This window comes from Lucilia sericata, unplaced genomic scaffold, assembly GCF_015586225.1.
Source record: "Lucilia sericata isolate MDLA Ls3-8-SP2 unplaced genomic scaffold, ASM1558622v1 Contig001327F_arrow, whole genome shotgun sequence".
Classification (NCBI taxonomy): Eukaryota; Metazoa; Arthropoda; class Insecta; order Diptera; family Calliphoridae; genus Lucilia; species Lucilia sericata.
The window spans coordinates 6,680-32,884 of record NW_023995272.1 but is presented as its reverse complement, the minus strand read 5'-3'; the positions used below and the strand labels follow the sequence as shown (position 1 = coordinate 32,884).

Sequence of the window (26,205 nt, the reverse complement as noted above, 5' to 3'; positions counted from 1 at the left end):
AATGGTGTTCGAACCAGATTGTAATTTCGAAATTGGAATTTATGTTAGGAGCAGCATAAAAGGGGAAATAGAATTGATTAGAAAACGAATTGGAATCTGTGTGCGGAACGAAAAGTCAAAAGGTTTAAGATTTCAATTAAGAAAATATAAGAAAATCTTAAATTCTAGAACTAAAAGTGAACTAGAACTAAAACTAAACTAGAACTAAACTAGAACTGAACTAGAAATGAACTAGAACTGAACTAGAACTGAACTAGAACTGAACTAGAACTGAACTAGAACTGAACTAGAACTGAACTAGAACTGAACTAGAACTGAACTAGAACTGATCTAGCATTGAACTAGAACTGAACTAGAACTGAACTAGAACTGAACTAGAACTGAACTAGAACTGAACTAGAACTGAACTAGAACTGAACTAGAACTGAACTAGAACTGAACTAGAACTGAACTAGAACTGAACTAGAACTAATCTAGAACTGAACTAGAACTGAACTAGAACTGAACTAGAACTGAACTAGAACTGAACTAGAACTGAACTAGAACTGAACTGAACTAGAACTGAACTAGAACTGAACTAGAACTGAACTAGAACTGAACTAGAACTGAACTAGAACTGAACTAGAACTGAACTAGAACTAGAACTAGAACTAACTAGAACTGAACTAGAACTGAACTAGAACTGAACTAGAACTGAACAAGACTGACTAGAACTACTAGAACTGAACTAGAACTGAACTAGAACTGATCTAGCATTGAACTAGAACTGAACTAGAACTGGACTAGAACTGAACTAGAACTGAACTAGAACTGAACTAGAACTGAACTAGAACTGAACTAGAACTGAACTAGAACTGAACTAGAACTGAACTAGAACTGAACTAGAACTGAACTAGAACTGAACTAGAACTGAACTAGAACTGAACTAGAACTGAACTAGAACTGAACTAGAACTGAACTAGAACTTGAACTAGAACTTTAACTAGAACTGTCGTAGTATATACTCTGCTATATATTGGGGTATAGTTGAACTGAACTAGAACTAGAACTGAACGAGAACTAGAACTGAACTAGAACTGAACTAGAACTGAACTAGAACTGAACTAGAACTGAACTAGAACTGAACTAGAACTGAACTAGAACTGAACTAGAACTGAACTAGAACTGAACTAGAACTGAACTAGAACTGAATTAGAACTGAACTAGAACTGAACTAGAACTGAACTAGAACTGAACTAGAACTGAACTAGAACTGAACTAGAACTGAACTAGAACTGAACTAGAACTGAACTAGAACTGAACTAGAACTGAACTAGAACTGAACTAGAACTGAACTAGAACTGAACTAGAACTGAACTAGAACTGAACTAGAACTGAACTAGAAACTGAACTAGAACTGAACTAGAACTGAACTAGAACTGAACTAGAACTGAACTAGAACTGAACTAGAACTGAACTAGAACTGAACTAGAACTGAACTAGAACTGAACTAGAACTGAACTAGAACTGAACAAGAACTGAACAAGAACTGAACTAGAAATGAACTAGAACTGAACTAGAACTGAACTAGAACTGAACTAGAACTGAACTAGAACTAAACTAGAACTGAACTACAACTAATCTAACACTAAACTAAAACTATACTAGAACTGTCGTAGTATATACTCTGCTATATATTGTGGACTATACACCAGTGCTGCTAGTTTTACTCTTCCTTTACAGTTTTGTTTAATGCATAAATTTAATTAATAATATTTATTTCTTGTTATCTTTTCAGGTATGTAAAATTTACGCCATTAAAGGAATTTGTTTACTAAATTGCTAAAAAAAGTGAGTAAAATTATTAGAACATTTAACAAAGACTAGCCTTTCTGCATTCATAACATAAAGTTAGTGTTAACTTTGTTCTTACGTCAAGAACTCTTTCTTTCTCTATACAATCAATTAACATCGAACTTGTCTTCTCAGCCATACCTTTAACACTCTACTCAAATTTGACCTTCTCCTTGTCAAAACCTTTACTCGTTTAGTCCATGTCTATAACAGAAATTGTAATTAAACTACAAGTATGAATCTCTAACATAACACAGAAGAGTATATGCAAACAGATTTTCTATATATAACCTATAAAGTTTTTTTCTTGTTATCTTTCGGTCTTCATCTGGCTAAAAGCACAGAAATAAACATGGAAGCTAAAAAACTGAATATATTCCAATTTGTTTACCTTCAACAACGCGGAGACTCGAGTACACAGTGTTAGTGTGTGTGTTGTAAACTTAAATTATAATGTTTGTATAACAAGTGGGGGGAGGGTGAAAAAGAAAAATAATATTCATTTGATTTAAACCACTATTTGTGCAAAAGTTAGTAAATATTTAATATGATAATGCTGATGACTACTGGCTCCTGCTGCTGTGAAGGTAGTTGTTAACAGAAAATAGAGTGGGGATAGACTAAATCAAATTCAAAAGTATGAACGTGCTTTGGCCAACACATGCTAAAAGTTAGAGAGTTTAAGCTGGAGGGGAAAGTTGTGGAAAAGAAATTTGGTAATAGAACCAAATCATTAATAAGATGGTTATAAGGATCTAGAATGATTCAAGAGGTATTCAGGAATCAGTTTCATTCGTTTCAATTTGCAGCTTGAACGAAGTCTTTCTCTTAAACTAAATTCCTAAAGCTTCTCTTCTATCAACTACTCTCTAAAGAGTGACCATGAGTTTATTTAAATTTATATAGAAAAACCAACTTCTACAACTTCCACCTATCTACCAAAAATCCAATATAAACACAATGACATCACAACCACTCTCTTACTACTAAAGCTTTCCACAGCATACTGTTTGTTCTAGCCACTACACTACACACAAGTACTTGATAAAAGTTCGCGTAACGGAAATTTACAGGAAATTTGAAATATTTCGTTTTGTATTTTTTGTTTATTTTATTTTTTCATTTGATATTTGTTAATATTACAACACACTCAGTGGCTGGCTGCTAGAGTAAACGAGCAGGGCCAGCAGTAGAGGCAGCACAGAAAAAAACAAGAAATTTAATTTGTCTGGCTTAATAATTTATTTACAAAAGTAATAAATACTTGGTAAAAGAATCAGCGAAAAAAAAAACGAACGGATAAAAGAATCAGCAACCCACTTAATCCTCTTTCAACAGTTTGCGATTTCAGTTTTATGTTGTTTTATTCCTTCTTTAACAGTCGCTTATTAACATGAACAACAACAAAAAAAAAAACATTAAATGTTTAAAATTATTGCAAAAAATTGGGAAAATTCAGTTCATATATTAAACGCATTTAAGTGCAGTTTTTTTTGCTTATATATTACTTTGTATTTGATAAGGGAAATTATCCTAAAAATATGCTACACTATTTACACATAGAAGAAAGATCAAAGCTAGCTTTGAACTTTTTCTGAAGAGGAAAGACAAAAGCTAACCTTGCAACTCCTCTCTCATGGAGGAAAGATTAAAACAGTTCTTGATCTTTTCTTGATCAGTTATAGTTTTGTTATAGTTCAGTTCTGTTCTAGTTGTGTTCTAGTTGTGTTCTAGTTCTGTTCTAGCTCTGTTCTAGTTCTGTTCTAGATCTTTTCTGTTCTGTTCTGGATACGTTCTAGTTCTGTTCTAGTTCTGTTATAGTTCTGTTCTAGATCTGTTCTAGTTCTGTGCTGGATCTGTTCTAGTTCTGCATCTGTTTCTAGTTCTGTTCCTGTTCTGTTCTAGTTCTGTTCTAGTTCGGTTTTCTAGTTCTGGCTAGTTCGGTTCTAGGTTCTGTTCTAGTTCTGTTCTAGTTTCTGTTCTAGTTCTGTTCTAAGTTCTGTTTGTTCTAGTTCTGTTCTAGTTTCTGTTCTAGTTCTGTTCTAGTTCTGTCTAGTTCTGTTCTAGTTCTGTTCTAGTTCTGTTCTAGTCTGTTCTAGTTCTGTTCTAGTTCTGTTCTAGTTCTGTTCTAGTTCTGTTCTAGTTCTGTTCTTAGTTCTGTTCTAGTTCTGTTCTAGTTCTGTCTATTATGTTCTTAGTTGTGTTCTAGTTTGTTCTAGTTTGTTCTAGTTCTGTTCCTAGTTCTGTTCTAGTTCTGTTCTAGTTTCTGTTCTAGTTCTGTTCTAGTTCTGTTCTAGTTCTGTTCTAGTTCTGTTCTAGTTCTGTTCTAGTTCTTGTTCTAGTTCTGTTATAGTTCTGTTCTAGTTCTGTTCTAGTTCTTGTTCTAGTTCTGTTCTAGTTCCTGTCTAGTTCTGTTTCTAGTTCTGTAGTTCTGTTCTAGTTCTGTTCTAGTTCTGTTCTAGTTCTGTTCTAGTTCTGTTCTAGTTTCTGTTCTAGTTCTGTTTCTAGTTCTGTTCTAGTTCTGTTCTAGTTCTGTTCTAGTTCTGTTCTAGTTCTGTTCTAGTTCTGTTCTAGTTCTGTTCTAGTTCTGTTCTAGTTCTGTCCTAGTTCTGTTCTAGTTCTGTTCTAGTTCTGTTCTAGTTCTGTTCTAGTTCTGTTCTAGTTTCTGTTCTAGTTCCTGTTTCTAGTTCTGTTCTAGTTCTGTCTAGTTCTGTTCTAGTTCTGTTCTAGTTTCTGTTCTAGTTCTGTTCTAGTTCTGTTCTAGTTCTGTTCTAGTTCTGTTAGTTCTGTCGAGTTCTGTTCTAGTTCTGTTTCTAGTTCTGTTCTAGTTCTGTCTAGTCTGTTCTAGTTCTGTTCTAGTTCTGTTCTAGTTCTGTTCTAGTTCTGTTCTAGTTCTGTTCTAGTTCTGTTCTAGTTCTGTTCTAGTTTGTTTAGTGTTCTAGTTCTGTTCTAGTTCTGTTCTAGTTCTGTTCTAGTTCTGTTCTAGTTCTGTTCTAGTTCTGTTCTAGTTCTGTTCTAGTTCTGTTCTAGTTCTGTTCTAGTTCTGTTCTAGTTCTGTTCTAGTTCTGTTCTAGTTCTGTTCTAGTTCTGTTCTAGTTCTGTTCTAGTTCTGTTCTAGTTCTGTTCTAGTTCTGTTCTAGTTCTGTTCTAGTTCTGTTCTAGTTCTGTTCTAGTTCTGTTCTAGTTCTGTTCTAGTTCTGTTCTAGTTCTGTTCTAGTTCTGTTCTAGTTCTGTTCTAGTTCTGTTCTAGTTCTGTTCTGTTCTAGTTCTGTTCTAGTTCTGTTCTAGTTCTGTTCTAGTTCTGTTCTAGTTCTGTTCTAGTCTGTTCTAGTTCTGTTCTAGTTCTGTTCTAGTTCTGTTCTAGTTCTGTTCTAGTTTGTTCTAGTTCTGTTCTAGTTCTGTTCTAGTTCTGTTCTAGTTCTGTTCTAGTTCTGTTCTAGTTCTGTTCTAGTTCTGTTCTAGTTCTGTTCTAGTTCTGTTCTAGTTCTGTTTTAGTTCTGTTCTAGTTCTGTTCTAGTTCTGTTCTAGTTCTGTTCTAGTTCTGTTCTAGTTCTGTTCTATTCTGTTCTAGTTCTGTTCTAGTTCTGTTCTAGTTCTGTTCTAGTTCTGTTCTAGTTCTGTTCTAGTTCTGTTCTAGTTCTGTTCTAGTTCTGTTCTAGTTCTGTTCTAGTTCTGTTCTAGTTCTGTTCTAGTTCTGTTCTACTTCAGTTATAGTTCGGTCCTAGTTTTTAGTTTAGAGACCAGATATGGCTTTGTCCTTATTGTAGAAATGCCGAACTCAGTTTTTCCTCACCCAATATTATCGAAGCCGTGTAATTTATATGAATCTTGTCAAAACAATATTATAAAACAACGTATAACAGTTTTTGCTTTATTTCGTCTACTTACATTAAGTTTTGTTTTTTTTTCCAATTTTTTGTTGTGCATTCAACAAACATTTTGCCAACTGTTTTCAAAAGAAAACTACTACAGCCAACTAGCTTAACTATGTTTTTTGAACTCTTTACCAATTTTAAAAGCAAATTAACTAAATGCACTCTTATTAAATGAACGAAAAGAAAGCAGAACTAAAACTCACAAAAAAAACAGCACTACACATATGCGAAATGAGATTGAGGGTTGGTTTGCTAAATGGTAAAATGAGAAGGCTACAACATATTTGTTTGTACTTTGGATTTAAAACTAGAGAACTACAAAAGTCTAGGGAAAACCAGAGTTAAAAAACTTTAACTTTTGCTCTTTATAATGATGTCGCCATCACAATTTCTTTCCAACAAAGTTGGCAGTGGTATAAGGAAAAAAATCAAACTTTCCTAAAATATTAAGAAGAAAAAATTATTGTAAATGTTTCAATTAATTTTACTTCCCTTAGCACTTGATGCTGTTATCTTAAAGATAATTAAAAAATAATGTTAGTTTCCTTTTTCTTTTTACGAAAACTAACAATACGTTATTGTCTTTAAAAAACTTACTTTTTTTATACCCTAAAGGGTATCAAAACTTCTAACTTGCCTCTCATTATAAACCCTTTCCTACTTGTTTTTAACAAATTGAACTTTTATGCTGCAGAACAGCAGTTCAGCCTCCTGAAGTGGGCTCATTAGAACGAAACAACGAAACTATTATGCCATCAACTTCAAGTTAGGAACAAAAAGGATTTTTTCAATTGTTTTTGTCGTCGTCGTCGTCATTGCCGTTATTGCTCTATTGTCGATGTTTCAATGCATCCTTCTAACTGAGCTGCTGCTGGAGAAGAACCACTTCGTTAAAAGGAAAAACTTTTATATTTTCTTGTAGTTTGCGTATGTTTTGCTGGCAATAACAAGGATGGGAAAAAATGCATTTTTCTTTCACATTGCCAAAGGAAAACAATAAGTTTCACAGATTGTGAAATATTGAACGAAAATTTTTGATTATATTCAGTGATTTTTAGAATAATAAAAAAGTTTTGATTTTTATTTATGAAATATTATTATTTTTTATTTATTTTGTTGTTTTAGTTTTTTTATTACTATTAAATATAAAGTTTAAGTAACTGTTCCTATATGTATATCCTTGCAGTTCAGTTCTAGTTCAGTTCTAGTTCAGTTCTAGTTCAGTACTAGTTCAGTTCTAGTTCAGTTCTAGTTCAGTTCTAGTTCAGTTCTAGTTCAATTCTAGTTCAATTCTAGTTCAGGTCTAGTTCAGTTCCAGTTCAGTTCTAGTTCAATTCTAGTTCAGTTCTAGTTCAGTTCTAGTTCAGTTCTAGTTCAGTTCTAGTTCAGTTCTAGTTCAGTTCTAGTTCTAGTTCAGTTCTAGTTCAGTTCTAGTTCAGTTCTAGTTCAGTTCTAGTTCAGTTCTAGTTCAGTTCTAGTTCAGTTCTAGTTCAGTTCTAGTTCAGTTCTAGTTCAGTTCTAGTTCAGTTCTAGTTCAGTTCTAGTTCAGTTCTAGTTCAGTTCTAGTTCAGTTCTAGTTCAGTTCTAGTTCAGTTCTAGTTCAGTTCTAGTTCAGTTCTAGTTCAGTTCTAGTTCAGTTCTAGTTCAGTTCAGTTCTAGTTCAGTTCTAGTTCAGTTCTAGTTCAGTTCAGTTCTAGTTCAGTTCTAGTTCAGTTCTAGTTCAGTTCTAGTTCAGTTCTAGTTCAGTTCTAGTTCAGTTCTAGTTCAGTTCTAGTTCAGTTCTAGTTCAGTTCTAGTTCAGTTCTAGTTCAGTTCTAGTTCAGTTCTAGTTCAGTTCTAGTTCAGTTCTAGTTCAGTTCTAGTTCAGTTCTAGTTCAGTTCTAGTTCAGTTCTAGTTCAGTTCTAGTTCAGTTCTAGTTCAGTTCTAGTTCAGTTCTAGTTCAGTTCTAGTTCAGTTCTAGTTCAGTTCTAGTTCAGTTCTAGTTCAGTTCTAGTTCAGTTCTAGTTCAGTTCTAGTTCAGTTCTAGTTCAGTTCTAGTTCAGTTCTAGTTCAGTTCTAGTTCAGTTCTAGTTCAGTTCTAGTTCAGTTCAGTTCAGTTCAGTTCTAGTTCAGTTCAGTTCTAGTTCAGTTCAGTTCAGTTCAGTTCAGTTCTAGTTCAGTTCAGTTCAGTTCTAGTTCAGTTCAGTTCAGTTCTAGTTCAGTTCTAGTTCAGTTCTAGTTCAGTTCTGGTTCAGTTCTAGTTCAGTTCTAGTTCAGTTCTAGTTCAGTTCTAGTTCAGTTCTAGTTCAGTTCTAGTTCAGTTCTAGTTCAGTTCTAGTTCAGTTCTAGTTCAGTTCTAGTTCAGTTCTAGTTCAGTTCTAGTTCAGTTCTAGTTCAGTTCTAGTTCAGTTCTAGTTCAGTTCTAGTTCAGTTCTAGTTCAGTTCTAGTTCAGTTCAGTTCAGTTCTAGTTCAGTTCTAGTTCAGTTCTAGTTCAGTTCTAGTTCAGTTCTAGTTCAGTTCTAGTTCAGTTCTAGTTCAGTTCTAGTTCAGTTCTAGTTCAGTTCTAGTTCAGTTCTAGTTCAGTTCTAGTTCAGTTCTAGTTCAGTTCTAGTTCAGTTCAGTTCTAGTTCAGTTCTAGTTCAGTTCTAGTTCTAGTTCAGTTCTAGTTCTGTTCTAGTTCAGTTCTAGTTCAGTTCTAGTTCAGTTCTAGTTCAGTTCTAGTTCAGTTCTAGTTCAGTTCTGGTTCAGTACTAGTTCAGTTCTAGTTCAGTTCTAGTTCCGTTCTAGTTCAGTTTTCGTTCAGTTCTAGTTCAGTTCTAGTTCAGTTCTAGTCCAGTTCTAGTTCAGTTCTAGTTCAGTTCTAGTTTAGTTCTAGTTCAGTTCTACTTCAGTTCTAGTTCAGTTCTAGTTCAGTTCTAGTTCAGTTCTAGTTCAGTTCTAGTTCAGTTCTAGTTCAGTTCTAGTTCAGTTCAGTTGTTCTATCGTTCTAGTTCAGTTCTAGTTCAGTTCTAGTTCAGTTCTAGTCAGTTCTAGTTCAGTTTAGTTCAGTCTAGTTCAGTTTATAGTTCTAGTTCTAGTTCAGTTCTAGTTTCAGTTCTAGTTCAGTTCGTAGTTTTCAGTTCTAGTTCAGTTCTAGTTCAGTTCTAGTCAGTTCTAGTTCCAGTTTCTAGTTCAGTTCTAGTTCAGTTCTAGTTCAGTTCTAGTTCAGTTCTGTTCAGTTCTAGTTCAGTTCTCAGTTCAGTTCTAGTTCAGTTCTAGTTCAGTTCTAGTTCAGTTCTAGTTCAGTTCTAGTTCAGTTCTAGTTCAGTTCTAGTTCAGTTCTAGTTCAGTTCTAGTCTCAGTTCTAGTTCAGTTCTAGTTCAGTTCTAGTTCAGTTCTAGTTCAGTTCTAGTCAGTTCTCGTTCAGTTCTAGTTCAGTTTCTAGTTCAGTCTAGTTCAGTTCTAGTTCAGTTCTAGTTCAGTTCTAGTTCAGTTCTAGTTCAGTTCTAGTTCTAGTTCAGTTTCTAGTTCAATACAAAGAATTAGCCTTCATCTAGCCCTAATCTTTTAAATAATTATAAATTGTAAAATTCCCTTATATATTGTTTTCAGCAAACACAACTTTTAAATGTTTATTTAAATCCTTAAAAGCTTAATAAATATATTTCCTTTTCACAAAGTGCATGTATTCATCTGCAAATTTCTTGTTTCCGTCCGTTTTCCGTTACTTTCGTTTTAAATAGAGAAAGCCTTAGCATATAATATAGTTTTTGTCTGTCAGCTGCAGATACTTTTATCTATATTCTTAATCAATATTTCAATTAAGTGTGTATTTTATTGCTACACACAATCAAACACAAACTCACACGCACTCATGCTTATAATTTAACACGAACACACACACACATACTAGCAAGAAGTTTAATTCCGAAACTTGAGATTATTTATGACTACAATTTAACAAGTATGCAACACTTGTAAAGTACTTATAACATCAACCGATTTTCTCCCCTTTCTCTCTATCTCAAAGGAATTTTGAGAAATTATTAGCTTTAATGGCCATTTATAAAAAGGATGGTTGCTGCAAGTTGCAATAATAATAACTACAACAACGCCAATTCCTTAGACAATTCCTAGCAGCTAGCTGCATTTAACCGCACTCTGCTTAAAAGGGTATTATTAGCTGGAGACCAGCAATTTCATATATATTTATTGTTGTTATTATACGAATGAGTTCATAGCGTCATAGTCAAGTAATTTTGTACTCAAGTAGGCCATTCAATTGATATATTATGACACTTGATAATGTGAAAGGGAAGAAGAAGCAGCTCTTCCTTTTACTTCACACAAAGGTGTTCAATTGAAAGCTTATTCAATCAATGTTCGTATATGGGGTGAATATGAAATTAGTTGTTTTTGCTTCATATCAAAAACAAAGAACAATTGCTGTCTCTAATCATCCTCCATAAAGGAAAGAGCAGTATTTACTGTAAAGGCCAGCTTTATTTAGCCCTTACAAAGCCAGATTTACTATTCCTCTGAACTAGAACTGAACTAGAACTGAACTAGAACTGAACTAGATCTGAACTAGAACTGAACTAGAACTGAACTAGAACTGAACTAGAACTGAACTAGAACTGAACTAGAACTGAACTAGAACTGAACTAGAACTGAACTAGAACTGAACTAGAACTGAACTAGAACTGAACTAGAACTGAAACTAGAACTGAACTAGAACTGAACTAGAACTGAACTAGAACTGAACTAGAACTGAACTAGAACTGAACTAGAACTGAACTAGAACTGAACTAGAACTGAACTAGAACTGAAACTAGAACTGAACTAGAACTGAACTAGAACTGAACTAGAACTGAACTAGAACTGAACTAGAACTGAACTAGAACTGAACTAGAACTGAACTAGAACTGAACTAGAACTGAACTAGAACTGAACTAGAACTGAACTAGAACTGAACTAGAACTGAACTAGAAGTGAATTAGAACTGAACTAGAACTGAACTAGAGCTGACTAGAACTGAACTAGAACTAAACTAGGAATGAACTAGGAACTGAACTTGAACTGAACTAGAACTGAACTAGAACTGAACTAGAACTGAACTAGAACTGAACTAGAACTGAAACTAGAATTGAACTAGAACTGAACTAGAACTGAACTGACTAACTGAACTAGAACTGAACTAGAACTGACTAGAACTGAACTAGAACTGAACTAGAACTGAGACTAGAACTGAACTAGAACTGAACTAGAACTGAACTAGAACTGAACTAGAACTAGAACTGAACTAGAACTGAACTAGAACTGAACTAGAACTGAACTAGAACTGAACTAGAACATGAAAGACTGAACTAAAACTGAACTAGAACTGAACTAGAACGAACTAAACCTAGAACGACTAGAACTGAACAGAACTGAACTAAACTGAACTAGAACTGAACTAGAACTGAACTAGAACTGAACAGAACTGAACTAGAACTGAACAGAACTGAACTAGAACTGAACTAGAACTGAACTAGAACTGAACTAGAACTGAACTAGAACTGAACTAGAACTGAACTAGAACTGAACTAGAACTGAACTAGAACTGAACTAGAACTGAACTAGAACTGAACTAGAACTGAACTAGAACTGAACTAGAACTGAACTAGAACTGAACTAGAACTGAACTAGAACTGAACTAGAACTGAACTAGAACTGAACTAGAACTGAACTAGAACTGAACTAGAACTGAACTAGAACTGAACTAGAACTGAACTAGAACTGAACTAGAACTGAACTAGAACTGAACTAGAACTGAACTAGAACTGAACTAGAACTGAACTAAACTGAACTAGAACTGAACTAGAACTGAACTAGAACCGAACTAGAACTGAACTAGAACTGAACTAGAACTGAACTAGAACTGAACTAGACTGAACTAGAACTGAACTAGAACTGAACTAGAACTGAACTAGAACTGAACTAGAACTGAACTAGAACTGAACTAGAACTGAACTAGAACTGAACTAGAACTGAACTAGAACTGAACTGGAACTGAACTAACTAGAACTGAACTAGAACTGAACTAGAACTGAACTAGAACTGAACTAGAACTGAACTAGAACTGAACTATAACTGAACTAGAACTGAACTAGAACTGAACTAGAACTGAACTATAACTGAACTATAACTGAACTAGAACTGAACTAGAACTAGAACTGAACTAAAACATCATTTAGAAAGAGTTAGAATCAAAACTAAGGTTCTTTACGGATTACAAAATGTTCTCTATTGTAGGAAAGGCAATTTCATGTCTTTTCATTTTATATGAAAAACTATGTTGTCTTTGTGTAAACTTCTAGATTTCCTGATTTGTAAATATATCATCGTTACACTTGGTTGGTCTCGCAACTTTCTTACTCGCACGTTAGGTTTTCTTTTTTGCTTTCGTTTGACATGAATTTCGTGTGTTGCCTTATTAGCATAATTTAATCCTGTGCTACTCACATGCACACACACACACTTGAATGACTATAAAATTCATATTCTAATTTAAAACAGTTTTCCCTTATTATTTATAGCTACAGTTTTTCCAAACTGTTTTCCAACAGACACTCATTCAACTCATGTTGAATAAATTCATTTCAATCGAGTCAATAAAATACAGTTTGTGTCACTAACTCGGCATCATTGTTGGCCCTGTGTGTTACAATATTCGGCTTGAATTTCATGCTCTTATTACCGGGGCATATAGTACGTAGTGGCAGTCTGTCCATACGTCCGTCCGTCCGTCCGTTAGTATGTCTTTCTAACCCAAATAAATAGAGAAAGCAAACAAATAAATGAACACAAAAACCAATAACTAAATTGACAGGTGTAATGGATTGACTACTGCTGGTACTTATTTTTCTTTTCTCCAATATAAAATTTTTTTTTGCTCACTTCTCTATGACATGTTTTTTTATGGTTTATTTGGTTTTGGTTTTCTACAGCTCTTTCTCTCACTCTCTCCCTCCTCCCTACAACCCAAATCCACTGACTCTTAGTGAATGAATAAATGTGTCGTCGTCTTAGTAGCCGTCATCATTTTATATGTTCAAAAGAATCAGACAAAAAAATATGGAAATTGGCTGGTGTCAGCTGTTATCAGTGGTTGTCATGATACATTAGTAACGTTTTAGCGAAAAGTGCTGGTATGCGAGGAAGAGAGCCGTAAGAAGGGCACCGAGTGACTGAGCAAGTGGAAAATAATACGATAAATATTTATTATTTATTAAATTAAATTTGTTTAAAAATATATGTATATACAATGGCAAACATATGCTTCTAACTATTGCTTGCTGGCCAATTCAAATCAATTCTGTATTGATGCAGTGAAGGGTAAAAAAATAGCAATGTTAAAAAAAGTTCAGTTCTAATTCAGTTCTAGTTTTAGTTCAATACTAGTTATTTATAGTTTATTTCTTGTTCAGTTCTAGTTCAGTTCTAGTTCAGTTCTATTTCAGTTCTAGTTCAGTTCTAGTTCAGTTCTAGTTCAGTTCTAGTTCAGTTCTAGTTCAGTTCTAGTTCAGTTCTAGTTCAGTTCTAGTTCAGTTCTAGTTCAGTTCTAGTTCAGTTCTAGTTCAGTTCTAGTTCAGTTCTAGTTCAGTTCTAGTTCAGTTCTAGTTCAGTTCTAGTTCAGTTCTAGTTCAGTTCTAGTTCAGTTCTAGTTCAGTTCTAGTTCAGTTCTAGTTCAGTTCTAGTTCAGTTCTAGTTCAGTTCTAGTTCAGTTCTAGTTCAGTTCTAGTTCAGTTCTAGTTCAGTTCTAGTTCAGTTCTAGTTCAGTTCTAGTTCAGTTCTAGTACAGTTCTAGTTCAGTTCTAGTTCAGTTCTAGTTCAGTTCTAGTTCAGTTCTAGTTCAGTTCTAGTTCAGTTCTAGTTCAGTTCTAGTTCAGTTCTAGTTCAGTTCTAGTTCAGTTCTAGTTCAGTTCTAGTTCAGTTCTAGTTCAGTTCTAGTTCAGTTCTAGTTCAGTTCTAGTTCAGTTCTAGTTCAGTTCTAGTTCAGTTCTAGTTCAGTTCTAGTTCAGTTCTAGTTCTAGTTCAGTTCTAGTTCAGTTCTAGTTCAGTTCTAGTTCAGTTCTAGTTCAGTTCTAGTTCAGTTCTAGTTCAGTTCTAGTTCAGTTCTAGTTCAGTTCTAGTTCAGTTCTAGTTCAGTTCTAGTTCAGTTCTAGTTCAGTTCTAGTTCAGTTCTAGTTCAGTTCTAGTTCAGTTCTAGTTCAGTTCTAGTTCAGTTCTAGTTCAGTTCTAGTTTAGTTCTAGTTTAGTTCTAGTTCAATTCTGGTTCAGCTTTTTGGTCCTTCATTTATAGAGGAAGAGTTTTCTCCTCTATAGAGGAAGAGTATATCTAGGTTTGTTCTCTCTAGCTTTTTTCTCTCCTCTCCTATGTTTTCTATAGCTTTGGCCATTCTTCTCTAAATTACTACTATTTCAAATATCCCAACTGTAGCTGTAAAATAAGTACTATTTTTATTGTTGTGGTTGATTTTTTGTAAAAAATTCAAATATGCAAAATAGCACGTTTTACATTCTCTTCTTATTCAAATTTGACATTTATCATTTTGTGTGTGTGTGTTTTTTTTTTGTCTTCTTCTACTTTATTCTCTTTTGGGGTTTTACATATATATTTTTCTTTTGTTATTTTTATGGTAAAATGTTTTTGTTGTCTGTTTACAATTGCTGGTTTTCATTGTTGTTGTTTATATCAATTTACAATTGTATAAATAATACTATTGTTGTTGTTGTTGTTGCTGCGGTGTATTATTATTACAATATTATCATTGTATTTAGAGCTTTTAATCAATTGTCAATCATTGAAGACATTGGATAATAACATTAAACTATAGAAAACAATGTAACGTTTTAGATTGTATAGAGAAATGGTCAGTGAAAAGTTAAGTATTTAAGTCCTGGATCGTGTTATTTCTTTAAAAAAAATATTTGGGAAATGTGTTTAGTAGTGAGTTTAAGGTGAAGAATGAGGTGAATGGAAAAGAATGGAGAGAAAATAGAACGCTTGATCTGTATTTTTGTTAAAGAGTATAGAACAGCGTCTACTTTACTGTATGAGGAAAAACTAAAGCGAGATCTAATCTTCTTCTAAAGAGAAAATATCATGGTAGTTCTATTCTTCCTCCCAGAGAGGAAAGACGAAACTTAGATCTATTCTTTCTCTATGGAGAAAAAAACTAATGCGAGATCTATTCTTCTTCTAAAGAGAAAATATCATCCCCCCAAAGTGGAAAGACAAAACTGATATCTATTCTTTCTATATGGGGGAAAGATCAATGCTATTCCTCTATAAATGAATTATCAGAACCATATCTTCTTTTCCTCTATAGAAGAAAGACCAAAGCCAGCTCAACAGAGGAATGATGAAAGCTTGTTTTTTTTCTTCCCCGATAGCTTTACTCTTCCTATATGGAGTAAAGATCAAGATTAGATTTACTCTTCCGCAATAGAGGAAAACCCAAAGTTTGTCCTACTTTTCCTTTTGTAGAGGAAAGTTAAAACTTAGCTCTACTCTTCCTTTCTAGGATAAAGACCAAAACTAGCCATACTCTTCTTCTATAGATGAAAGATCAAAGCTAGATTTACTCTTCCTTCCTCTACTCTTCCTATATAGAGGAAAGATCAAGATTAATTTTACTCTTCCGCTTTAGAGGAAAGACCGAATCTAGTCCTACTTTGTAGAGGAAAGTTTAATCTTAGCTCTATTCTTCCTTTCAAGGATAATGACCAAAACTAGCCATATTCTTCTTCTATAGATGAAAGATCAAAACTAGCTTTACTCTTCTTTGAAAAGAAAGACCAAAGATACCTATACTCTTCTTCTATGGAGGAAAGAGCAAAGCCAGCATTATTCTCTGTTTTATAGAGGAAGGACCAAACTTAGCTCTACTCTTCGCCGATGGAGGAAAAACCAAAGCCAGTTATTCTTTTGCTTTATAGAATAAAGATCATAGCTATCTCTTCTCTTCTTCTTTAGATGGAAATACCAAAGCTGCCTCTACTCTTCTTCTTTAGAGAAAGGACCAAAGCTCTCCTCTCAAGCGGAAAGAACAAAGCTTGATTTCTTCTTCCTCTGTAAAGGAAAACCCAAAGCAAGCTTCAGTCTTACTCTAAAACGGAAAGAGCAAATCTAGCTCTATCTCTACTCTTTCTCTATGAAGGAATGACCATCGTTAGCTCTAGTCTTCCTCCAGAGAGGAAGGACCAAAGCCAGCTCTACTCTTCCTCTATATACGACAGACCAAACCTGTCTCTACTCTTCCTCTATATTAGAAAGAAATACCGATTATCCCTTTTTTTCGCTGGGTTATTCTCAATTTCAAATATTTAATCAAATCAAAACTTAAATCACTATCTGTCTAAAAAGTCTCTTAATCAAAAACTACCAAACTCACAAGCAAGTGAGTGAGTGAGTGAATGAATGAGTTAGATGAACAAGGAACATGAACAATATAAAATGATTACATGTGATTTATACTGCGGAACATGATAATAGTTTTAAATGAAATATGGTAGAGTAACCATCCATCTTTGTTTTGTACTATATCACCAAAGTTATAGATAAACTTGGGTGGAAAAACTGTAAAAACAACAACCTCATACAGCAAAATTAATGATGACCTAGTTTTTCTTCGAGTTTTTCATTTACTTTTTTCCTATTTTTATTATGCTCTACCTTAAGAGAGCCATAAAAAAGGTTTTTTATACAATTTTTTGCCATTTTTTTTATATACGAAGTAACAATTTTTTATCATTTTGTTTTCTATATCATTTTTATTTTGTCCTCTCTTCTTACTTTACTCACAACATATGAGGTCATTTTTAGAAGGGTCAATTCTAAGGTAAGATAACTATGGTTTTTTAGAAAGCAAACAATGATGATATTGTTGCTGATGAGGTGACATTAGTTGTGGGGGACGAACACCTATTGGTTCGTTTTTGTTTTATTCTAAATTTATTTATGACTGCTAGACTGACAAACTTACAAGCAGTCGGTATTACTTGTAATGTTTTAAAGAAAGAATGAAAAAAAAAGAACTAGAATTTAGTATGAGATATTGGCCAGTTGGCCAGCTGCAATTACTGATTGCACTGCATGCCTGTAGAGAGGAAAAGCAGTAAATGAAAATTACACCAGAATTATTTACTTGGCAAAAGGCAGAACTAATCATTTCCTAGATAAAAGTACAGTGGCTGATTATGCAAGTAGTTTTTGATAGTATGGAAACCAGTGCTGATCCTAACTCTTCTTCCTTTTTCCCTCTAAGTAAAGACAAAGTTGAGCTTACCTTCTTTGGAATATACTTTTCCTTTATGAAGAGGTAAGACTATCGCTAGTTTTACTATAATTCAGAAAAAGAACCATTAACGGTTGCTCTACTCTTTCTCTAGACAGAAAACACCAACGGTTCTCTACTCTTTCTCTATAGAGAAAAGGTCATCTTTTTCTCTATTCCTTTATAAAGGAGTTGAAAGCTCACCGCAAGGACTAGTCTTCCTCTTTAGAAAAAAGATCATCACCAGCCTTTTACGATCAGTGTTAGATCCATGCTTCTTATATATAGTAATGATCATCGCTGGCTATACTCTTCCTCGAAGAAAGATCATAGATAGCTCTACTCTTTCTTTACATTTTTCACTCTCTATTTACTTTCTCTCTCTCTCTAAATAGGAATGATCATTGCTAATTTTCCGATTGCTAGAAAGAAAGTTCATTGCTAGATTTACTCTTCTTTCATAGAAGAAATGTCGCCGCTAGCTCTATTCTTCCTTTACAGAGGAAAGATTTTCTAGCTCTACTCTACTTTTCTTCTAAAGAGGAAAGATCAACTCTAGCTCTTATTTTTCTCTATAGAGAAAAGATCGTCGCTAGATCTACATTTCTTATGTATATGTAAGATCATCGCTACTCTCTCAGTATCATTGGTAGTTCTGTTCTTTCTTTATGGAGGAAAGTAGTCGCTAGCTCTACTCTCTCTTTAGCGGAAAGATCTAATCTTTCTCTTTAGCGGAAAGATCTAATCTTTCTCTATAGAGAAAAGATCATCGCAAGCGCTACTCTTTCTCTATAGAAAACCGACAAATTCTTGTTTGACACTTTCTCTATAAGGGAATGATAATCGGTACTTTTATCTTTCCTACAACGTAAAAAGATCAACGATAGCTATACTTATCCTCTATAGAAGAAGGATCATTGCTAGCTGTACTATTCCTGTATAAAAGAATGATCATCACTTACTCTACACTTTCTCTATAGAGGACCTACCAAATCCTGTTTGACACTTCCTTTATAGAGCAAAGATTATCGGTAGAGGAAAGAAAGATTATCTATAGAGGAAAGAAAATTTACTTTTCCACTTTAGAGAAACTATCATCACTAGCTGCAACCTCCCTCTGCAGACAAAAGATCATAGCAGGGTCTACTATCTCTCTCACTCTATAGGAAAAAGATCTTCGGCAGCTCTACTCTTTCTCCAAAGAATAAAAGATCATTTAAGCTTTAACTTTCTCTCTAGAAGATATATCATCACTAGCTTAGTAGACGAATATCATAATTGCTCTACTCTTCCTCCAAAAAGGAATGATCATCGCTAGCGATAAACAATCTCTATAGAAGAAAGATCATAACAGGGTCTACTCTTTCTCTAAAGGAAAACGATCATCGGTAGCTCTACTCTTCCTCCAAATAATAAAAGATCGTTTAAGCTTTAACTTAATCTCTAGAAGAAATATCATCCCTATCTTTAATCATCCTTAGTAGGCGAATATCATCATTGGGTAGCTCTACTCGTTCTCCAAAGAAGAATGATCATCGCTAGCTCTTAATATTCTCTAGCGAAGAAGGATCATAGCAGGGTCTACTCTTTCTCTATAGGGAAAATATCATCGGCAGCTCTACTCTTCTTCCAAAGAATAAAAGATCGTCTAAGCTTTAACTTACTCTCTAGAAGAAATGTCATCCCTAGCTTTACTCTTTCTTATTAGAGGAATATCATCATTAGATTGAGGTATTCTTCATCCAAAGAAGAATGATCATCGCTAACTCTAAACAATCTCTATAGAAGAAAGATCATAACAGGGTCTACTCTTTCTCTATAGGCAAAAGATCATCGGTAGCTCTACTCTTTCTCCAAAGAATAAAAGATCGTTTAAGCTTTAACTTAATCTCTAGAAGAAATATCATCCCTATCTTTAATTATCCTTAGTAGGCGAATATCATCAGTGGGTAGCTCTACTCTTTCTCCAAAGAAGAATGATCATCGCTAGCTCTAAATATTCTCTAGCGAAGAAGGATCATAGCAGGGTCTCCTCTCTCTCTATAGGGAAAAGATTATCGGTAGCTCTACTTATCTTCCAAAGTTTAAAAGATCGTTTTAGCTTTAATTTACTCTCTAGAAGAAATATCATCCCTAGCTTTACTCTTCCTTATTAGAGGTTGTTGTACTCTTCCTCCAAAGAAGAATGATCATCGCTAACTCTAAACAATCTCTACGGAAGAAAGATCATAACAGGGTCTACTCTTTCTCTAAAGGGAATAGATCATCGGTATCTCTACTCTTATTCCAAAGAATAAAAGATCGTTAAAGATTAAACTTACTCTCTAGAAGAAATATCATCCCTAGGTTTACTCTTCCTTATTAGAGGAATATCAACATTATGTTGCAGTACTCTTCTTCCAAAGAGGAATGATCATCGCTAACTCTAAACATTCTCTCTTAAGGAAATATAATCCCTTGTTCTAATCTTACTTTTTACAGGAATGATAATCGCTAGCATTACTCTTCTTCTACAGAGGAACGCTTATTGATAGCTCTCTTCTTTCTCTTTAGAAGGTGGATCATCGCTAGCTGTACTCTTCCTCTATAGAGACAAGATTTTCACCAGCGTTATACTTGTTCTATAGAAGAAAGATCATCATCTATAGAGGAATGATGATCACTTTCTCTACTCTTTATCTATAGAGGAAAAATGATCGCAAGATCAACTCTTTCTCTATAAAGGAAAGATCATTGCTAGATCTACTATTTCTTTATAGAGGAGGGAACACCACTAGTTCTACTCTTTCACTATAAAGATAAGACTCACTGCTTTACTCTTCTTCTTCCTCTATATTGAGGGTGGATCATCGTTAGCTCTACTGATCCTCTATAGGGGAAAGGAAATACTTCTTCTATAGAGGAAAGACCAAAATTAGTTTCACTCTTCCATCACGATGATGATCGTTGCTCTACTCTTCCTCTATAGAGGAAAAGTGATCGCTAGCTCTACTTCTCTATAGAAGAAAGATCACTGCTAGCTCTACTATTCCTATACAGAGAAAGGAGCAACGCTAGCTCTACTCTTCCTCTATAAAGATAAGACTCTCTGCTTGTTCTTGCATACATTTAAGAGCTCTTTGTCTCTCTAGCTCTTTTTTCACTGAAAGAGCGTAAAGCGTAAAAAGCGTCTATGAGGAAAGACAATAGTTACTCTTTACTATTTCCTCTGTGAATAGGAGAGAGAAGACCTCTAGTTCTCTTTTCATCCTCAAAATCAAAATCACTCCGATTTTAACTACAATGTAAATGATATCAATAAGTCCTTAAGAAAATACTCTAAATTGAAGAAACTTCAGTTAAGCTTTAGAAATTGAACCCACTGTGTACTGGAAATTGTTTGTTTGTCTATGTTTTTGTTATTGTTGTAGCAGAAACATTACAAGTGCTTTTCTACAGTATTTTTGGTTTCTTCTTTTTCTTTTTCATTATTATTTTGTTTTTATTGTAACATGATGATGGAACACATGCATACACATAGATAGATGATAGATACATGAATACATGAACATACAAACACAAAAACTAATACACAGGGGAACATAAATTTCTTATTTTACTTACCCCTACAAACATTTTCTATTGCGGAAGTTACCCGTGTGAAACTTCCAAACGTGCTGAAAGCTCGCTAGCGATGTTGCGGAAGTATAAGAATTCTTGTCACCAGTCGGGAAGAACTGATGCCGAGCTGGGGAACGTCTAAGAGTAACGTGGAAGATACTTCTGGAAGACCCGCAGAAGAAACTTCTAGATGACTCTTGGAAGTAAGGTATTGCCAAAGACTCTTCTAGACGTGACTAGGAAGTCACTTCTTGAAGTGACTACCTAGTATCATCTAGAAGTGTTCCTATCTTATCTTCTAGTAGATGAGTTTTCTCTTCTTCTAGAAGATGAGTATTCTCGTCTTCTAGAGGATGAGTATTCTCGTCTTCTAGAAGATGAGTTTTCTCTTCTTCTATTTGTATACTCACCAAAATAAAATCTATAAAAATAAATCTAAATAAAATGAAATTTTATAGTTTTTATTGAAATAATTGAAATTAAAATAGTAGAAAAAATAATTGATTTAACAACTAATCTAAAAAAAGTAATATATGTACATTAGACGGGCTCACAAAAAATGGTGCTTGAGTTACCCCCCTCAAAATATTCGCTGTTATGTAATATGATGATTTTCATGTTAAATTCAATATTTTACACAGCTTCAAAAAATCTTTGTTATGTTTTATAATGGTTCCCAAAATATTTCTAGACTATCGATGGCCGTTCGTGAGCTGAACCGGTTACAAAAAAGTCCCTTTTTAGTTATTTTGTTTTAAATTATACAGCAGTTCTTAATCAATATATACAGTATGTGGTATCATTTGAAAGGTTTTTTTAAAGTCTGGACGCGGCTTTAAAATTGGATATTTTGTTGCAAAACAAACAAAAATTAAAAAAAAATAATTCCAAAATACCTTTTATTGATTTGGTCCAGCTCACGAACGGTCATCGCTAGACTTAAAATATTTTGGGAATTTTGAGAGGGGTAACAAAAACACGTTTTTGCTTTCCATACAGAGTGAGCCGGTCTAATGTACATATGTATCAAAAATTTAGAATTATTACCTTATAATAAGATAATTTTCAGGAAATCTGTATTAATATTCCAACTGTTGACTGGTATACTTCCAAAAATTGTAAAACGTTGGACTCTAAAATATTTTTGTAGTTCTTCATAAATTTTATGATCAATCCAACAAATTGTGAGAGTTATATTTTGGAACACATTAATCCTTCAATGAAATAAACAAAAATAATGTTATAATTAATATTGAATATACATAAGTACTTTTGTATTTGTTGAAATTACCTGTTACACTTTAGGAAGCAATAAAAATAGGATTCTCTTATGATCAATACATTTCCCACCAAAGTTTAAACGGTCAGATCCATTTTTTACATTTTCTGCAAATAATCGACATTTTTAATGGAACCGCGTGATGAAATAAGACATATATAACTTACCAGATCCCTTTTTTATATTTTAATTCAGTTAGAAGTATTTTAATAGGGGGTACAATATTAGCTACTGCTTTCTAAAAAAAAAAAATAATTAAAAATTAATTAATTAATTTATTTATTGTTTTGAATCAAGAAAAACATTACCTTTCGTGAACATTTGTTAAATAACTTGGAACTAAACCGTCTATAAAGATCTGAAATTACTAAGTCATGGATTATTTTTAAAATTATTTACAATCACTAACGATAGAAACACCTTAATGACCCTAAACAGGATATTGCTTTTGACACTAATACTGCAACACTATTTTTTGTTTGCTTTCTTCTAATTAAGGAGTTATACACGTTCAAAAACTGTCTACTTAGGTTCAATATATTGGGAATGGCATGTTCAATATTAATAATATTAGTATCATATAAAGGTCATAGAAAGACCTGGTGTTAATAACTAAAAAAGTACCTATAATTAAAATAATTAAATCCAAAGCTATATGAAAATTAATAGAATTGTATTTATTTAAAAAAGGTGGTTTTAAAAATATCTGATTTTAATATTAAATATCTTATATAGGCAATTTCGTGTCGAGTGGCCCAAATCAAAAAATAATTTATGTATGTATAAAACAGTAGTATTAATTTGAATGTAATGATTCCAGCTAGCCTTTAAATACTTAAGTAAAATTTTAATGTATTTTTTTTTTTTTGTAACGATAATGAAATACAAATAAAATTTTAGCTCAAAGTGATCATACGTAATCTAGAAAGAGGACCTAAACGCGCAAATAATTTAAAAAATATTGAAAGTTAAGATTTAACTCAAATAAATCTAAATAGGTTAAACATATTAGAACTTCGTTTAAAAATTATGGAAATGGAAGCCGTTTAGAGTTGTTAACTTATTCCTAAAATAGTATTTTAATGTAAAATATGACAACTTACTTTTTCATTTTATTTATATAATCCTTGAAGATAATTACTTTTTGGTATATATTTATTAACAGTTGACTTTTAACACAACACTATCATATTGTTTTTTATTACTTAAGATTCACAATATATTAATTACACTATTTTTCTATGAATATTATGAATATTATTCAATAACTCATTTAAGTTTTACAATGAATAATTAAAACTGAACATGACTGGACAAAACACAAAACATCACTGAACTTAGCAAAATTTCTGCATTATTTTTTTTTATTTTTTCGCGTTCAGGCTAAAAATGGAGTATTTATATTTTTTTGTTTTTGTACTCTTCTTACTATCATCCGGAAGTAAAATAAAAGTATACTTCCAGACGGCGAAAACTAGAAATCAATGTATTTTGTTTTTGTAAAATGTGTGCTCTCGTCTGACAATCGTACAGAAGTGACTACAATCCACACTTCCAGATGAATAAAATACAATATTAATGTGAACACTCTTCAAACTCTCTTCCAGAAGTGACATAAACATACAAATCAAGAAGATACAAATTAGGAAACAATGTATTTTGTTATTGTAAAATGTGTGTTCTCACCCAACTCTCATACAGAAGTCACTAAAACATATACTTCCAGATGAAAAAAATTCAACAGTCATGGTTTTTTGTTTAAGCAAAATGGATGCACTCTTCTAACTATCATCCGGAAGTAACTTAAAAGTATATTTCTAGAAGACGAAAATTCGAAATCAATGTATTTTGTTTTTGTAAAATGTGCGTTCTCGTCTGACAATCGTCCAGAAGTGTTTCTGACGTGGCGTCTGGGATGATGCGCAATGGTTTTGTCTTCTAAATGTTTGAAGGGTACAAGTACATAAAAGAGCATGTGTTCTATAATGTGTATGTGTGTGTGTGTTAGTAGTAGTATCTGTGAGGGAGTGCATTTAAGTGTGTATGGAAAAGTAATTTTGAGAAAAAAGAGGCGGTGGCGTTGGCGGCATAACCACCACTGGAAGAGAAGGAAACACTTTACCAAACAAATATAGAATAAACTTTTTGTTATAGTTGCAGTTTATGAAAATGAAAATTGGGTCAAAATTATCAAAAAGCTATTAAGACAATAAAATACAACAACAACAGCAATAGCAACATAACTGTAACATATAAAGCTGCATTGGGTCACACCAAAACAAGGACGGTCAAAGCAAAAAGTTACATGTTGGGGGGCGGGGAGAGGACCAAGAAGAGACACAGTTAAAGATGTAGAAAAGTAAACTTAAACACGTACTTTTTGTTAAAAACTTAAATGCCGCCCCACATTCTAACGATACACTGCTATCTTGCTTTCCCTCTCGAAATATAGCCTCCTTTTTGCCGATTTATAGATAGAAAACGTTTTCAAATACAAACAAGAGTACATTGGACTACATATTGGTAGTATTTATAGTTAAAATATACAAACATATAAAATTATGTGTGGCAGAGAACAGACAAAACATAAAATTACTGAAATTAAAATTACAACATGTCGTTTGTACATAAATTTATATGTTGCCAACAACAAATAATTGAGATCAAGTACTTTATGGACAATAATAATTATATTGTATTTGATATGTGTGTGTGTGTGGGAAGGGCGGATCACAAAGAAACTTAAACTGTTTATAGTTTTTCTTTTATATACTGAAGCTTTTGGCATGTATGTCACACATATAGTTGATTAAAGGAAAGCGTTTTAGTAGATTTAAGTAAAGATATTAATGTCAGCAAATTAATAGTAAAACTAAACCAGTTTAGTGGGAAACAAATTGTTTCTTTAAATAAAATTCAGTGTGTAAGGAACTCACATACCTACATATGTTACATATATAAGGAATACATCCTTTAAGGAGGAAGGGTAGATGTAGTGATAGTATTTGCTTTCCCTTCATAAAGTATATAACTTTCTTCTCCACAAAGGTGCCTCTCCATAATGGAGAATTAGATTTAGTCAATAGAATAAGACTCTTCACATATGGCTGTGATAGCCCTTTATTTTCATGAAGTAAGCTACGATCCAGTAATGATCTTTTCTCTTCGCAGAGAAAGAGTAGAAATAGCTATAGCCTTCCCTATTCATATAGAAAGAGTAAAACTAGCAATAAATTAGCTCTTTTTACGAGAAAGGTAGTGATACTGACTTTTTTGCTCCTCTTAGAGTAGTGATACCAAGAGGAAAGATCTAGCGATGATTCTCTATGGAGAGAGAAAATTATCGTTATCTCTATCTCTTTATGGAGAATAAAAAAAATGTAGCAAGCTTTACTCTTCCTAAATGAAAAGGAAAGATCATATTTCTCGGGAAACAATGGTGTTAGTTGGCGGTGATCCTTCTTCTATAGAGGAAAAGTAGAGCCAGCGATGATATTTTCTCTATAGTGAAAGAGTAAAGCAAACGATGACGTTACTCTAGAGATGAATTGTAGAACTGGTGATTGTCTTTCATCACTATAGAGATTGAACTAAATATCTTTGAGCAAAATATCTTTTCTTTACGAATAAAGAGTGGATCTGATAGTGATCCTCTATAAAGGAAGAGCAGACGTGACAATTGGCTTTCCTTAATAAAGGAAGAGTAGAGCAATGACCTTAACTATATAGAGGAGGAAAACATCGGTGACCTTTTCTCTATAGATGGGACGTAGGGTTGGCAATGATCTTTTCTCTGTAGAGGAAGATTTCTAGTTTAATTCTAGTTCAGTTTGGTTCTAGTTCAGTCTAGTTCAGTTCTAGTTCAGTTCTAGTTCAGTTCTAGTTCAGTTCTAGTTCAGTTCTAGTTCAGTTCTAGTTCAGTTCTAGTTCAGTTCTAGTTCAGTTCTAGTTCAGTTCTAGTTCAGTTCTAGTTCAGTTCTAGTTCAGTTCTAGTTCAATTCTAGTTCAGTTCTAGTTCAGTTCTAGTTCAGTTCTAGTTCAGTTCTAGTTCAGTTCTAGTTCAGTTCTAGTTCAGTTCTAGTTCAGTTCTAGTTCAGTTCTAGTTCAGTTCTAGTTCAGTTCTAGTTCAGTTTTAGTTCAGTTCTAGTTCAGTTCTAGTTCAGTTCTAGTTCAGTTCTAGTTCAGTTCTAGTTCAGTTCTAGTTCAGTTCTAGTTCAGTTCTAGTTCAGTTCTAGTTCAGTTCTAGTTCAGTTCTAGTTCAGTTCTAGTTCAGTTCTAGTTCAGTTCTAGTTCAGTTCTAGTTCAGTTCTAGTTCAGTTCTAGTTCAGTTCTAGTTC

At 33.4% G+C, this 26,205-nt stretch overlaps 1 long non-coding RNA gene across 1 annotated transcript in view; it reads left to right on the top strand.

Moving 5' to 3' along the window:
* Positions 1-1,796, top strand: part of LOC119610970 — a 56,298-nt gene extending 54,502 nt beyond the window's left edge. The window contains exon 3 of the long non-coding RNA XR_005232029.1: positions 1,778-1,796. This is a non-coding gene — a long non-coding RNA (uncharacterized LOC119610970). The remainder of the gene's footprint in view (positions 1-1,777) is intronic.
* Positions 1,797-26,205: the final 24,409 nt, after the last annotated feature.